This window comes from Trachemys scripta, chromosome 3 (assembly GCF_013100865.1).
Source record: "Trachemys scripta elegans isolate TJP31775 chromosome 3, CAS_Tse_1.0, whole genome shotgun sequence".
NCBI classification, from domain to species: Eukaryota; Metazoa; Chordata; order Testudines; family Emydidae; genus Trachemys; species Trachemys scripta.
This window is the reverse complement of record NC_048300.1, coordinates 13,398,971-13,412,370: the sequence shown is the minus strand read 5'-3', so window position 1 is coordinate 13,412,370 and position 13,400 is coordinate 13,398,971. Positions and strand designations below refer to the sequence as shown.

At 42.9% G+C, this 13,400-nt stretch overlaps 1 protein-coding gene across 4 annotated transcripts in view; it reads right to left on the bottom strand.

Moving 5' to 3' along the window:
• MACROD2 (mono-ADP ribosylhydrolase 2) overlaps window positions 1–13,400 on the bottom strand; it is a 1,283,788-nt gene that overhangs the window by 1,216,780 nt on the left and 53,608 nt on the right. The window lies entirely within an intron of this gene.

Sequence of the window (13,400 nt, the reverse complement as noted above, 5' to 3'; positions counted from 1 at the left end):
AAATAAAATTTAACAAAAAAAAACAAATTATCAAATTGTAAAAAAAAAAAGAAGAAAAAAAAAAAAAAAAAAAAAAAAAATCAAGCAGTAGATCTGCCGTTGCATACAATTATGAAACATGAGAACAACAGTAAGGAAGGCACTAGTAGGGTACTTAAAATCAGTTCTGAAGTAACAGTCATGAAGTGAAAAACTGAGGGGAAAAAAATTATTTTCCATTTTTAAAAGTGTATGTGCTTTTAAAATAAACGTACGGTCTTTTTAATGTGAAATTCTGATTTTACTTCATAAATGCAATCTAATTAACTCCCTCAAAAAGCAGGATCAATTTGTGCAATAAGCAAGTATAAATGTGTTAGACTCCAGAAAATGCTGGCTATCCTTTGCTTCAGACAATGGGAATAGGGACTTAGCCAGGAAAGTAATTAAAATCATGGCACTTTTTTAGTTGTCTGAAAACTATCTACAGTGCATGTCTTGAAGACATACATACAGCATGCTGACCTAGTCAGGATCATCCTCTTCCTTGTACTAGTACACTGACAGTAAGCATTGTAAAACCCAACAGGGAAGTAGTACCCCCATGTCAGAGCTCCCCCTCATTTTACCAATACTACTGACCAAGCACTTGACAGATTCCTGAATCCCTGTTGAGTTCCCAAGGAGCATCAACGTCACAATACAGCGAAGAGGAAATCCTTTGCGTGGACAGTAAGAGTGCTGTGAAGTGGTAGTGAACCTAAACTCAAGTACCATGTGAGCATTAAAGGAAACTAGACAAAATATGAAGGGAGATGAGTATTATTTTAGCCACTAAAGTTTTTTATTACTGATTCTTTAGTAGGTTATTAACTTCTCAGTGAAATAAATACATCTGATTTGCTTAAATGGAGAAAATCTCTTTCTTAATATTCTGACCTTTTCCCAAGTTTGGGACAATTCGGGTATGCAGTGTAAGCCCAAGATTTAAACTCAAGCTCAAGCCTAACACCCTCTTCCGTCAACACACAAATCACACTAACACAGGGCTTAGACCTAGGGTTCCAGGACCCCAAGGTGGTAGAGGGTCACAGCAGGACCCAGGCTTCAAGCTCTAGGGCTCTGCAATGTAGACACAGGTCCATTGGACTCATGCTCTGTGAGTCTGCCAAAAGTATCCCACAATTCCATGGGCCAATTTTTTTTTCTTCTGGACAAGTCAAGTTTGGTGGACAGTCAAGTTTTCCCACAGTGCACCACGAACAAAGGGCTAGAGCAACCACATTTTGGGAAGATGCTAGGAAGCCTGGAATATGGGTGGCTGGACTCCGCAGGTCTGCATAATTGAGGGCAGACACTGGAGTTCTAGGTTGGGATCCATGGTTCAACTATTCCTAACCCAAGGTTTCAAATGAGTGTAGATGCTCAAAGCCTAGACTAACAAACTAGGGTCCTACTAGGCTTACATTGCAGTATAGACACACACACAGAAATAACCCCAGTTTATACTAATATGGGTAGCAAATTAACTGTATGTGAAATGAGATGAGTATCTCAAGCCAGTTATTAACAGGCAAGTAACACCGTTGGCACTATTATCAGGACATCCAGATGCTTATAGTGTCACACTAATGAACATGCACTCTGTTCTGTAGATAGAGGGTTTCAGGCTTCAGTGTTTTCAAGAAGCTATACAAGAATTTAACTTTTTGTAAACTTAACAAGTGTACTCTGCAAATCTTCCCAACATCAAAGAAAAATATAGAACAGTAATTCCTTGCTTTTCCATTCTGCTTCCCTCCCACAATCTGAGACCCTAAATGAAGGCATTGTTTAAATCCTCTCGATACATGCTCTCTGATCACCCAAGATGGACAGAGATGGCTTGCCATTCATTAACCTGGGGCCAGTGAATATGAACTGCTGCTTAAAGAGTGAAGTACCTCCAATACTGAAAGCCTAGGAATTCAACACCCACATCTCCTTAAGTAATCTCAAGTTATACTGACCATGCCAGTACATCAAGATTCTACATACATTTGTTGTGAGAGCGCAGAAGACTTCAGTACAGTATAACCAAATGGCTGTTAGTTCCGAGTAAATCATCTTTTGCAACTGAGCTTTGAAGAAAATTATATCAATCCTATCTTCCTGTCAATTTATCCAGGGCTGATAGGGGAACAAAAAAAACCCAGCTGCCTGTCATCTTTGACCATCCAGCTATAAATACAAAACATGGATGTTTGTGAGAAGAAACTATGTTTAACTTAAAGTCAAAAGGCATAAAAATTAGGACAAAGCAATCCAACATAACTGTTTCTCCAGGTTGTTGAGTTATTCCTATATTCCAAGCAAAAGGTACCTGCAGAAGCTGCTTATATCTATGGGGGAAACTGGAGTAGACTACAAATAATGAACCCAGGTTGAAGACAAAATTCACTTCAAATTTTAACACACTAATCTTATAGAAAGCTCCATAAGATCTTTAATGACCTCAAATGATCAATATCTTGGTTTCACATCTCAACCAAAAACACATAGTACCTTCAACAGTGGCTTTTAACAGTCTGAGTCGCAACTAATTTAAGAGAGTGGATTATTACTATTGAATCACCATTATCATTCATTCAAATACTCCGAGTGTTCCTTGGGTCTTCCATTTAAGTACCGGCCTAGGGTGCAGCGCTTCCTGGAGCAGCGCAGGGGCGGGGCAGGCATGCAGGGAGCCTACCCTGGCCCCAGTGTGTGCCGCTGCCACCCCGGAGCCCGAACCCCTCCTGCACCCTGCCCCCAACTCCCTGCCCTAAGCCCCGTGCCTGCAATATGCATCCCTCCTGCACCCCAACCCCCTGCCAAGCTCCCTGCTGCACCCGTGCACCCCTCCTGTAGCCCAACCCCTGCCCTCAGCCCCCTCATACACCCAGCACCCCTTCTCTGCCCCAATCCCTTGTCCTGAGCCCCTTCCTGCATACTGTACCCCCTCCCAAACCCCGCACTCCCTCCCACACCCCAACCCCCTGCCTCGGTCCTACATAAAATTTCCCCACCCAGATGTGGCCCTTGGCCCAAAAAGTTTGCCCACCCCTGATTTAGACTGAGATCTGACAAGATTAAAATATCGCAGTAAGCTTCAACACTATTTGCATTTTTTTCTGAGGCATTCCAGTATACTGGAGATCTTAATATTTATTAACAGAAGTGTCAAATAGGAACATACAACCAGATCTACAAATACTATTAGAGGACAGGTCCAGGTAGCAGCAGGAAGAGCGGGAGGCCATTCCAATGCCAGATTTGCAGAAGGCAAAAGGGGAAGACAAGGCTGATCCATCACCTGTCCCACCCCAGGGGCTCATTGGCAAATGACCATCACTGACCCCCCAGCAGTGTTCAGGGAGATAGTTGTCATTTGATGCTGCAGTAGCCATAGTTAGGAAATGAGTCCATGGGGCACTGTTGGCAAAATGTGACATGAAGTCTGCATTCCGGTTGCTTCCAGTGCATCACAGGGACTTAAAGTGAAATCAAAGCAGGTTAGAGGGCCAATTACTATTTTGATAGCCATGTGCAAGGCTATCATGTGCATGTGCAGTGTCATGTGCTGCTTTTGAATAATTCAGCTCCATGCTGAAGTGGGCAATGGTGCGTGAGTCTGGTCTGCCTCATGCAGTCTCAATGACTTCTTATTTGCAGGAAGGTTAGAAACAGACAACTGAGAGTTCATGCTACAGGCATTTCAGAACTTAACTGAGCACCTCAGGATCCCCATTCCCCTGGAAAAAACAGAAGGCCCTATCCAAAGTTTAGTGTACCTGGGCATCAAACTGGCCACAATTCAGGGTGTTTCTAGGTTTTATTCATAGATTCTAGGACTGGAAGGGACCTCGAGAGGTCATCAAGTCCAGTCCCCTGCCCTCATGGCAGGACCAAGTACTGTCTAGACCATCCCTGATAGACATTTATCTAACCTACTCTTAAATATCTCCAGAGATGGAGATTCCACAACCTTCCTAAGCAGTTTATTCCAGTGTTTAACCACCCTGACAGTTAGGAACTTTTTCCTAATGTCCAACCTAAACCTCCCTTGCTGCAGTTTAAGCCCATTGCTTCTTGTTCTATCCTTAGAGGCTAAAGTGAACAAGTTTTCTCCCTCCTCCTTATGACACCCTTTTAGATACCTGAAAACTGCTATCATGTCCCCTCTCAATCTTCTCTTTTCCAAACTAAACAAACCCAGTTCTTTCAGCCTTCCTTCATAGGTCATGTTCACAAGACCTTTAATCATTCTTGTTGCTCTTCTCTGGACCCTCTCCAATTTCTCCACATCTTTCTTGAAATGCGGTGCCCAGAACTGGACACAATACTCCAGTTGAGGCCTAACCAGCGCAGAAGAATGACTTTGCATGTCTTGCTCACAACACACCTGTTAATACATCCCAGAATCATGTTTGCTTTTTTTGCAACAGCATCACACTGTTGACTCATATTTAGCTTGTGGTCCACTATAACCCCTAGATCCCTTTCTGCCATATTCCTTCCTAGACAGTCTCTTCCCATTCTGTATGTGTGAAACTGATTGTTCCTTCCTAAGTGGAGCACTTTGCATTTGTCTTTGTTAAACTTCATCCTGTTTACCTCAAACCATTTCTCCAATTTGTCCAGATCATTTTGAATTATGATCCTAACCTCCAAAGCAGTTGCAATCCCTCCCAGTTTGATATCATCTGCAAACTTAACAAGCGTACTTTCTGTTACCAACAAGAAGTCGGAATTGGTCAGGGAACTGCTACAGGCTCTCAAAGGGGCAAAGAAAGTTACTCTAAGGGAACTAGAGTTGGGCGTGGGAAACCTAAACTTTGCATGCCAAATATTGGCTCTTGGTTCAGCATTTTGTTTCCATCTGGCGTCTGCCTCCTCTGGAGTGCAAGAATCCCACCACTTCATTAGAATGACATGGGGAATGACAGAAGACAGAAGTGTGGAAAAGATTCCTGGAAGTGTTTAATGGAGTTTCAACACAGCATTTGGACTAGTGGCTCAAAACTGAGCTGCAGGAACAGTTTGACACATAAGGAGGCACAGATTTGGGGGTTTACTTTCAAGGAGAATGCTGTGCACAGAGGGGGCCAGAAAGCTGGGGGCTCAGGGCATTGCCGGGTATCACCTTCTTTGAATTTTTTTCCTACATGGGTGGCACTCGTTATTTGGGAGAAAACTTTGGTTACAAATGGACTTTTCTGAGACAAACTCTGGTCACTATTGTAAGTAGACAGTTAGCTAAGACTGTTCAGGAAACAAGGCTGGCGAGGTTTTTTTTTTTTTTTTTTTTTTTTAAACACCGCTTGTGTTTTAACATCCTTTTTCGTGCAGTACATGTCCCGGAAGTGGCTATGGGCGTTACCGATGCTCTCTCTCAATTTCAGGCTGACAAATTCTGGAAATTCACCCCATTCTCCAGCCAGGATCCAGAGGTGATGCCTCAACAACTCTGGAACCTTGGCCCAAGACATCTGTAGGACTAGTAGAGGACTATGCTGTCCCATGGACTATGAGGGCCTATAAGGCCAGCCTTTCAGAATTCAGGTAATTTAGGGCACAGGAAGGGCTTCACCATGGGTGGTCCATACCTACACACTGGGTGGTGCGATATGTGGCGGCTTTGACCCACCACGATTTGGCTCCCTTCCTTGTTTCTGGTCAGCTAGCAGGCCTGTCCTACTGGAGTAGGCTGGTAGGTTTTCCAGACCAATGTGGGCATTTCAGAGTGCAGAAACTCTTAGAAGGATGGGGTAAGAGGAGCGAGCGCCAGAGGGATGATCAGTTACCTGTAGCACTGGAAACCATGACAGGGTTAGTACAGGCTGTGCAGCTGTGGGAGGCAGGCCATTTTAATTAGGGGAACATTTGTTGCTGCTTTCTTTGGTGCTTTTAGAATGAATGAGCTGGTGGTTATGGCAGCGGCAGCCAGGTGCGTTTCTGTTAAATGTAACAGATACGATGACCCATCTACAGGAGCAAAGTCCCTGCCCTTAAGGTACTCGAAAACAGACCAGAAGGAAAAGGGGGGTTATGTGGTGCTGAAGGAATATGCAAATGGGAGCTTGCACCCTGTAAAAGCAATAAGAGCCTTTCTAAAAATACAGGGCTCGCACCCAGCACTATTGTTCATACACCACGATGGCAGCTGCCTGAGGAGATACCAATTCGGCACAGCATTGAGGAAAAACCTTGCGCTATTTCACACACACACACACACACACACACACACACACACACACACAAAGTACTAATTCTTTCAGGATCGGGGCATCTATGTCAGAGGCTGCAGGGGGGTTTAGCCCATGGTAGGTGCAGACAACAGGGTACTGGAAATCAATGCATTACAGAACTTACTTCCACACTAAGGAAAAGAGAAAACAAATTAACCCCTGTGCTTTTTTGTTTCAGAAGCTGCTGAAAGTATATGCAACATCTGAATTTGCAGGCACTACCTACTGCATTGTGCCCACAAGAGGGCAGGTAGGACTGCAACTGTAGCTCAGTGGGGTGTCAGGGGCAAAGCAGTTTGCCTCCAATTGAAAGGCCACCAAGATATTCTTGGACCCTGGAAGTTCACTAGTGGGGCAGGTTTCAGAGTAGCAGCCCTGTTAGTCTGTATCCGCAAAAAGAACAGGAGTACTTGTGGCATCTTAGAGACTAACAAATTTATTAGAGCATAAGCTTTCATAGGCTATAGCCCACTTCACTGGATGCATAGAATGGAACATAGAGTACGGACACACACACACACACACCCCCACGAAAAGGGGGGAGGTGCCCTACCGACTCTAAGGGGCTAATTAATTACAATGAGCAATTATCAACAGGAGGAAAAAAAACTTTTGTAGTGATAATCAAGATGGCCCATTTCAGACAGTTGACAACAAGGTGTGAGGATACTTAACATGGGGAAATAGATTCAATGTGTGTAATGAGCCATCTTGATTATCACTACAAAAGTTTTTTTCCTCCTGTTGATAATTGCTCATCTTAACTAATTAGCCCCTTAGAGGTGGTAGGGCAACTCCCACCTTTTCATGTTCTCTGTATGTGTGTATATATCTCCTTACTATATGTTCCATTCTATGCATCTGATGAAGTGGGCTGTAGCCAACAAAAGCTTATGCTCAAATAAATTGGTTAGTCTCTAAGGTGCCACAAGTACTCCTGTTCTTTTTACTGATGGGGCACAGGACCATCGGTTATCATCAGTCGGAAGTTTTCAGAGATGATGGGTACATTTGGCAGGTGGCGGTGCTGAGATTGCTACAGGATGTGATGGAAATGGACTGGACAGGAATTGTGGTACCAGGCCATGTAGTCGGGTGGGGGCAATGATCAAGCTAGTTGCTGCACCCTCAGTGGCCAATTTCCAGTACAGTTAAGAGAATAAAATGAACGGTTCCCAGCAGTAAAAGCCCTGGGATTTGGGGCCTTGGGCCTCATAGGCTGAGGTCAGAAATTGTGGCCTTTACGGCCCAAGGACTGCATCCTGCTTCACCACTCATGTTGGCGGAGAGGAGAGTGCATGGGCTCAGAACTGAACCCTGTGGTATAGGTTATATGGCAAGGAGCCCTGTAATCCTGGTGCCAGTTATGGGTTATATCAAGGGTGGGCAAACTACGACCCGTCAGGGCTTTGGATCCAGCCCACGGAAGCAGCCAGCACCATGTCCTTGTGGCCCCTGGGGGGCAGGGGGGAGCAGAAGGCTCAGCGCACTGCCCTTGCCTGCAGGAACCGCCCCCCCGCAGCTCCCATTGGCCGGGAACAAGGAACCGCAGCCAATAGGAGCTTCGGGGGAGGTAGCCACAGGTGAGGGCAGTGCACGGAGCCCTCTGCCGTCACCCTCCCCCTCGGGTCACAGGGACGTGGTGCTGGATGCTGCCAGGAGAAGAGTGGCATGACATGGCACAGGGCCAAGGCAGGCAGGCAGGGATTCTGCCTTAGCCCCGCTGTGCACCGTTGCCACCCCAGAACCACTCAAGGTAAGCAGCGCTGTGCTGGAGCCTGAACCCCAAGTCCCTCCTGCACTCCAACCCTGTGCCCTGAGCCCACTCTCGCACCCCTCCCTGCACCCCAAGCCCCTGCCCTGAGCCCCTTCCTGCACACCGTACCCCCTCCCATACCCCACACTCCCTCCTGTACCCCAATCCCCTGCCCCAGCCCTACATTCATGGCCTTGCATGCAATTTCCCCACCCAGATGTGGCCCTTGGGCCAAAAGGTTTGCCCATCCCTGGGTTGGCAACACTGTAACCAATTAAATGCCTGGTATAGGAGAGTATGGAGATAGGGAACAGTGGCTCTCCCTTGTGTTACCGTTTAATAAAAGTTGGGGCCTGCCGCTTAATTCCAGGCATGTGTCTGTCCTCATTTTGCCGCTGTGTCCACAAAGGGAAGCCTCTGCTCCATCGCCAGTGTTGACTAAAATTCCTACCTGGCTCTTTTGATTGCACAAAAGCACATGAAACAATTCTACACCACAATGTAAAGAAACATTAATTTAACGTTAAGCAATGAAAGTTATTTTCACTGAATAACTTCAACTTTGAAGTGATCAAATTTATTTGCCAGAAATTCAAGAAGGAAACATGACTGCAAAATGCTATTCTTGGGTTTGGTAGTTCACTGTGCAAGATTTACTGCCATTTTCATTAGTTTACGAATAAACTAGCCTAGATGTTCTACTCATCACTCTGCTCTCTGAATACGTAAGGAAAATACAATATGGAAACTCAACAGTACAGGTAAATGACAGCACAACATTCTCATTCCTGTTTTCAGTAGTGTTTTTTAGGGCTGGCACTTCATGAACATCAGTACAACTTGTTGAGTTTCGCCTTGAGTAACTCATATGTCGGACAGTATTCAAATGGTTAATTTGATTTTGTAGCCCCATCAACTTTTGTAAATCCTTTAATGAACAATGGAACATATAAAAGTAGATATACACAAGAGAACTCAAATAGAGATACTGAGAGTGAGAACAGATTTCCTTGTTTACTAAGGTTAAACTGAGTATCTGTTTATATTGAAGTTTTTTGCAGCCAAAAGCATGTTAGAACACTTTTGAACACTCGTAACATCTTTTGTGATTACATTTACATTAAAAAACAAAAGTCCATGTACAGTAGAATCTCGGAGTTATAAACACTTTGGGAATGGAGGTTATTCATAACTCTGAACAAAATGTTATGGTTATTCTTTCAATGTTTGCTGCAAACTTTTGATTTACCACAGGTTTGAAACTTTACTATGCAGAAGAAAAATGCTGCTTTTAACCATCTTCATTTAAATGAAACAAGCATAGAAATAGTTTCCTTACCTTGTCAAATCTTTCCCCCCCCCCCCCTAGTAGTTCACACTTAACACCCATACTGTACTGTATTTGCCTTTTTTTCTTTTTGGTCTCTGCTGATGCCTGATGGCATACTTCTGGTTCCAAATGAGGTGTGTGGTTTACCTGTCAGTTCATAACTCTGGTGTTCATAACTCTGAGGTTCTACTATATGTGATTAAAAACCTTTAATCTGTAAACTAGAAAAAGTGATAAAACCTACAGTTCCCCCATGTCCATGCACAAAGAAATTTTGACTTAATCACTTAAAACTTAGAACTTTTGTGTAAATGAATATAAAAAACATTTTTTTCCCTGAACTTTATTGGGAAAGTGATCTGGGGAAAAAAAAAAACTCAGATTTTTCTGAACACATTCTTAAAAGCACATGCTGTGATTGGATGCTAAATCACCACCCTTTGAATACAGTCACTTTGCCACTGCTTGTAATTCCACCAATGGATCAGAAAGGGCTGCACTGAGTTCACAGAGGAAATGGCTGAAAATGTTTCTCTGTGTTGTGGCTCTATTTTAAAACGCTCCTATTTTCAGATGAGGGGGCAGAAAGGAAGGAGACGCAGGCAGGGACTCTTACATACATGGAGTGAGGAAGGGATCAAGTTTACATTCTGCTCACAGAGATAAAAGGCTTGATCTTGAAAGATGCTGAGCATTTTGCCCCCAATCCAGCAAACAGCACATGCTTCACTTCACAGGGACTACTGGTGCTTAAAGTAAATCATGTGCTTAATGCTTTGAAGGATCAAGGGTCAAGGTGCTCAGCCCACTGCAAAACTGGAGGCCACATAGACTAGATGGTGGGGTGAGACAAGCTGACAGCCCTTACTGGCAGCATACATTCTCCAGCAACTCTACAAAGCTACAGGCAACTGGCCATATGGCCAGTATCAGTCAGAGCTACTTCAACAATTGAGTGATATTTAAAAATTTTCTCCAATTAGTCTTAAGGAGAGTTCTCAACAAAAAGCAACCGAGTGACACTACTGAAGGGGTTCCTATTGCTTCACCAGGCTGTTTCCACATTCCCTGTCACCAAATATATTAGGTTTTATTTCCAAACAGTGGCAGCAGAGTGGAAACTCTGTGGCAGCTTAATTCAAATTAAAAAAAAAAAAATAAGGTTTTCAATAAAATAAATGTGAAAAAAAAATAAATTGTATTAATTCAGTTTATTTTATGCTCTCCTTTCAGTTCCAGTTTTGAATTTGCAAAATATTTTGCCAAAAAAAATTTGCTATTGAGAAATGTGTAAAGACGACTTGATACGTGGGGAGAAGAGAAAGAAAATTTGGAACTGTGGGACATCACCTGGATATCGTTGCTTGTTATAATCAGCAGTGAAGTTTTAAAACTTATTAGGTTTCAGAACTAAAACCATTAAGATTAAACAGAACAGTATACAGCTTCCAAACATTTTCAGACTGCCTACAGTCTCAGGACAGCAAAGCTGCACCTTCTTATAGATTCATAGTATCTATAGCCAGAAGGGACAGTTAGATCATTTACTCTGACCTCCTCTATATCATAGACCATTAAATTTCATCCATCCAGTTATTCTGAACCCTATAACCCTAAAGTACAGCTTGTGTTTGGATAACACATAGCTTCCAGAAAGGCATCAGTCTTCATCTAAAGGCATCAAGAAAGACAATCCTTGGTAGTTTGTTCCAATGGTTAATTACCCCACTGTTAAAAATCTGTGCCTTATTTTTAATTTGTATTGGTCTGGCTTCAGCTTCCAGCAATAGCTTCTTGTTATGCTTTTCTCCACTAGATTAAAGAGCCCTTCAGAGGTGGTCTTACCTCTCCATGATCATGAAGGAACTTAATTAGTATATAAGTCACCTCAATCTTCTTTTTGATAAACTCAACAGATAGAGAGCTCTGTGTGTCTCTCACTCTAAGGCATTTTCTCCAGGCCTCAAATTATTTAAATGTGAATAAGTAGAAAAGAGAAGCTTTTTACTGCAATCATAAGGGTTAGAAACTTTTTTTTTTTTTTAAAACTGACAAAGTTTAGAATTTACTGCAAAATCACTTTCCAAAAATCTATGGCCAGAGAATATACAAAGCCCTGGTAATTGCTAGTGAAGTATTATCCAGGGAGAAAGATTTTCACATCTCCTTTTCATTACTATGACAGTTTTCTTATATTTTTATTGGCAATGGTTGAGTGTAATACTTTATCTTTCAGATTGTAATCATGTTGCAATTTCTCAGATTAGAAATAATCATTATAAGTTTTGGGAAGGAAAATGATAGGAGTAGACTGGGTCTTTAGAAGACCTTGCTGGAAAACAACAAAAAAAAAAAAACACACACAAAAAAAAGATTCACAAAAAAAAAATCAAAAAATTGCCAATTCATTTTCATTCTGCAGGTTTCAAAAGGAAGTCATTTTTCTTTTATTCAAAACAATTTTGGTTTAAAGTTTCTCTCATTTCTTCTGTTCCCCCTCCTGTTTCTTTCATCCACACCAGTCAACCAGTCTCATTTCCCCTCTCCTCTATAACAAAAAGGGGGCATGGAAGGCAAGGAAGAGGGGGAAAGGTGTGGGAGGAGGAAAACCGATCAGCCAAAAAATAAAGAAAAACCTAAATACTTATTCAATTTAATTGAAAAACAGAAAATTTAAAAGTTGCAAAAAAATGTTTTCCCAAAAATAAAGGCCTTTATGAAAAACAGTCAAAATTTCAGCCAGCTGCAGTCTTGTCTCCAAGCAAGAGAGATACAAATTTATAAGAACAAAAAACACCATATATGGCAGCTTCCTTTTCAAGCACTACTCAGTTGTTCTGAGTGTTTCAGTAAAGATCAAGTAAGATACAAACAGAAAGCCATAGTCTATCATCTTGTGCCTGTGTGAAGGAAGTAGGTTAATACTTGGAAAACAGCTTCCCTCCAGGTTACCTACTTCTAAATATAACAGAGACAGAGCAAGATAATGAACAGAAGGTTTTGTTGCATTAAGATAAACTTACAGGTCCTAAATAACAAGGGGCCATTAATGTTGCTTTAACCACGGGCAGTGAGTAATGGAGGCTTGGGGAGCCTACGCCTCTGCCAGCCTCATGCTGCTGGGGGAGGAACGGGGCAGTGACACAGGCCCATGGGGCCTGTGTCCAAGGGCATTGGCCAATTTGGGACCCCTGGAAACATCTCCCCCTGCCATGGCCCTGTGGCTGGAGGAGCTCTGGCTTCCTGCTGCGGCCCTGGCAGGGGCACAGAGCTTTTCCCATCTCGGGGCCGTGGGGGCGGAAAGAAGCGAGTGGGGGCGGAATGGGGCAGAGGAGGGGCTCTGCTGCAGTCCTGAGCTCTCAGTCCTGTCCCCTTACCGCGCCCCACAACCCTGACTGAGCTCTCAGCACCTACTCCTGTCCACCCTGGCTGGGGCCACGCGGGGGGGCTGAGAGCAGCGGGCTAGCCTCCCCAAGGGGAAGCTTCACCCGCCACCCATGGCTTCAATAGTAAAATACAAGATTAAAAAAAAAAAAAAAAAATTGTGTATTTACAGCTCAACTAACAATTGCAAAGTTTAGTGCAACATGGTTTCAAGGATTTTTTTTCCCCATAGAGTCAAATTCTAATGAAATTCTGCTAGTTTAGGAATTAACCTAACAATTAAACAGATTGTTTAGCAAATGTTCCACCTTGCATTTAGCTGCGATACTTGGAGTAACACTACAGATTGGGATCTGGAAAGAAATAAACCAGAAATGATTCTTCCCCTCCCCTCATGGTTTTATAAACTCTATGTAAGCAACAGCATTGAGAAACAGCAGCATGTTTTCCCACAGACACTATCTATTTAAAATAGTCTACTAAAATTTAACACTTTGCCATTCAGTATAATTCACACTTTGTCATAACTATTTGCCTAAGTATTTTATAGTTATTCAGTACCTTGAATACATACTCATTTAGCTCCTTCCATATCAGTGGTTTCAAATCTTTATGATACTCCAACCAGCTCCCACAAAATTTTTTGTGAGGTTGAATTTTAAAAAAGACTTAATGCTAACAA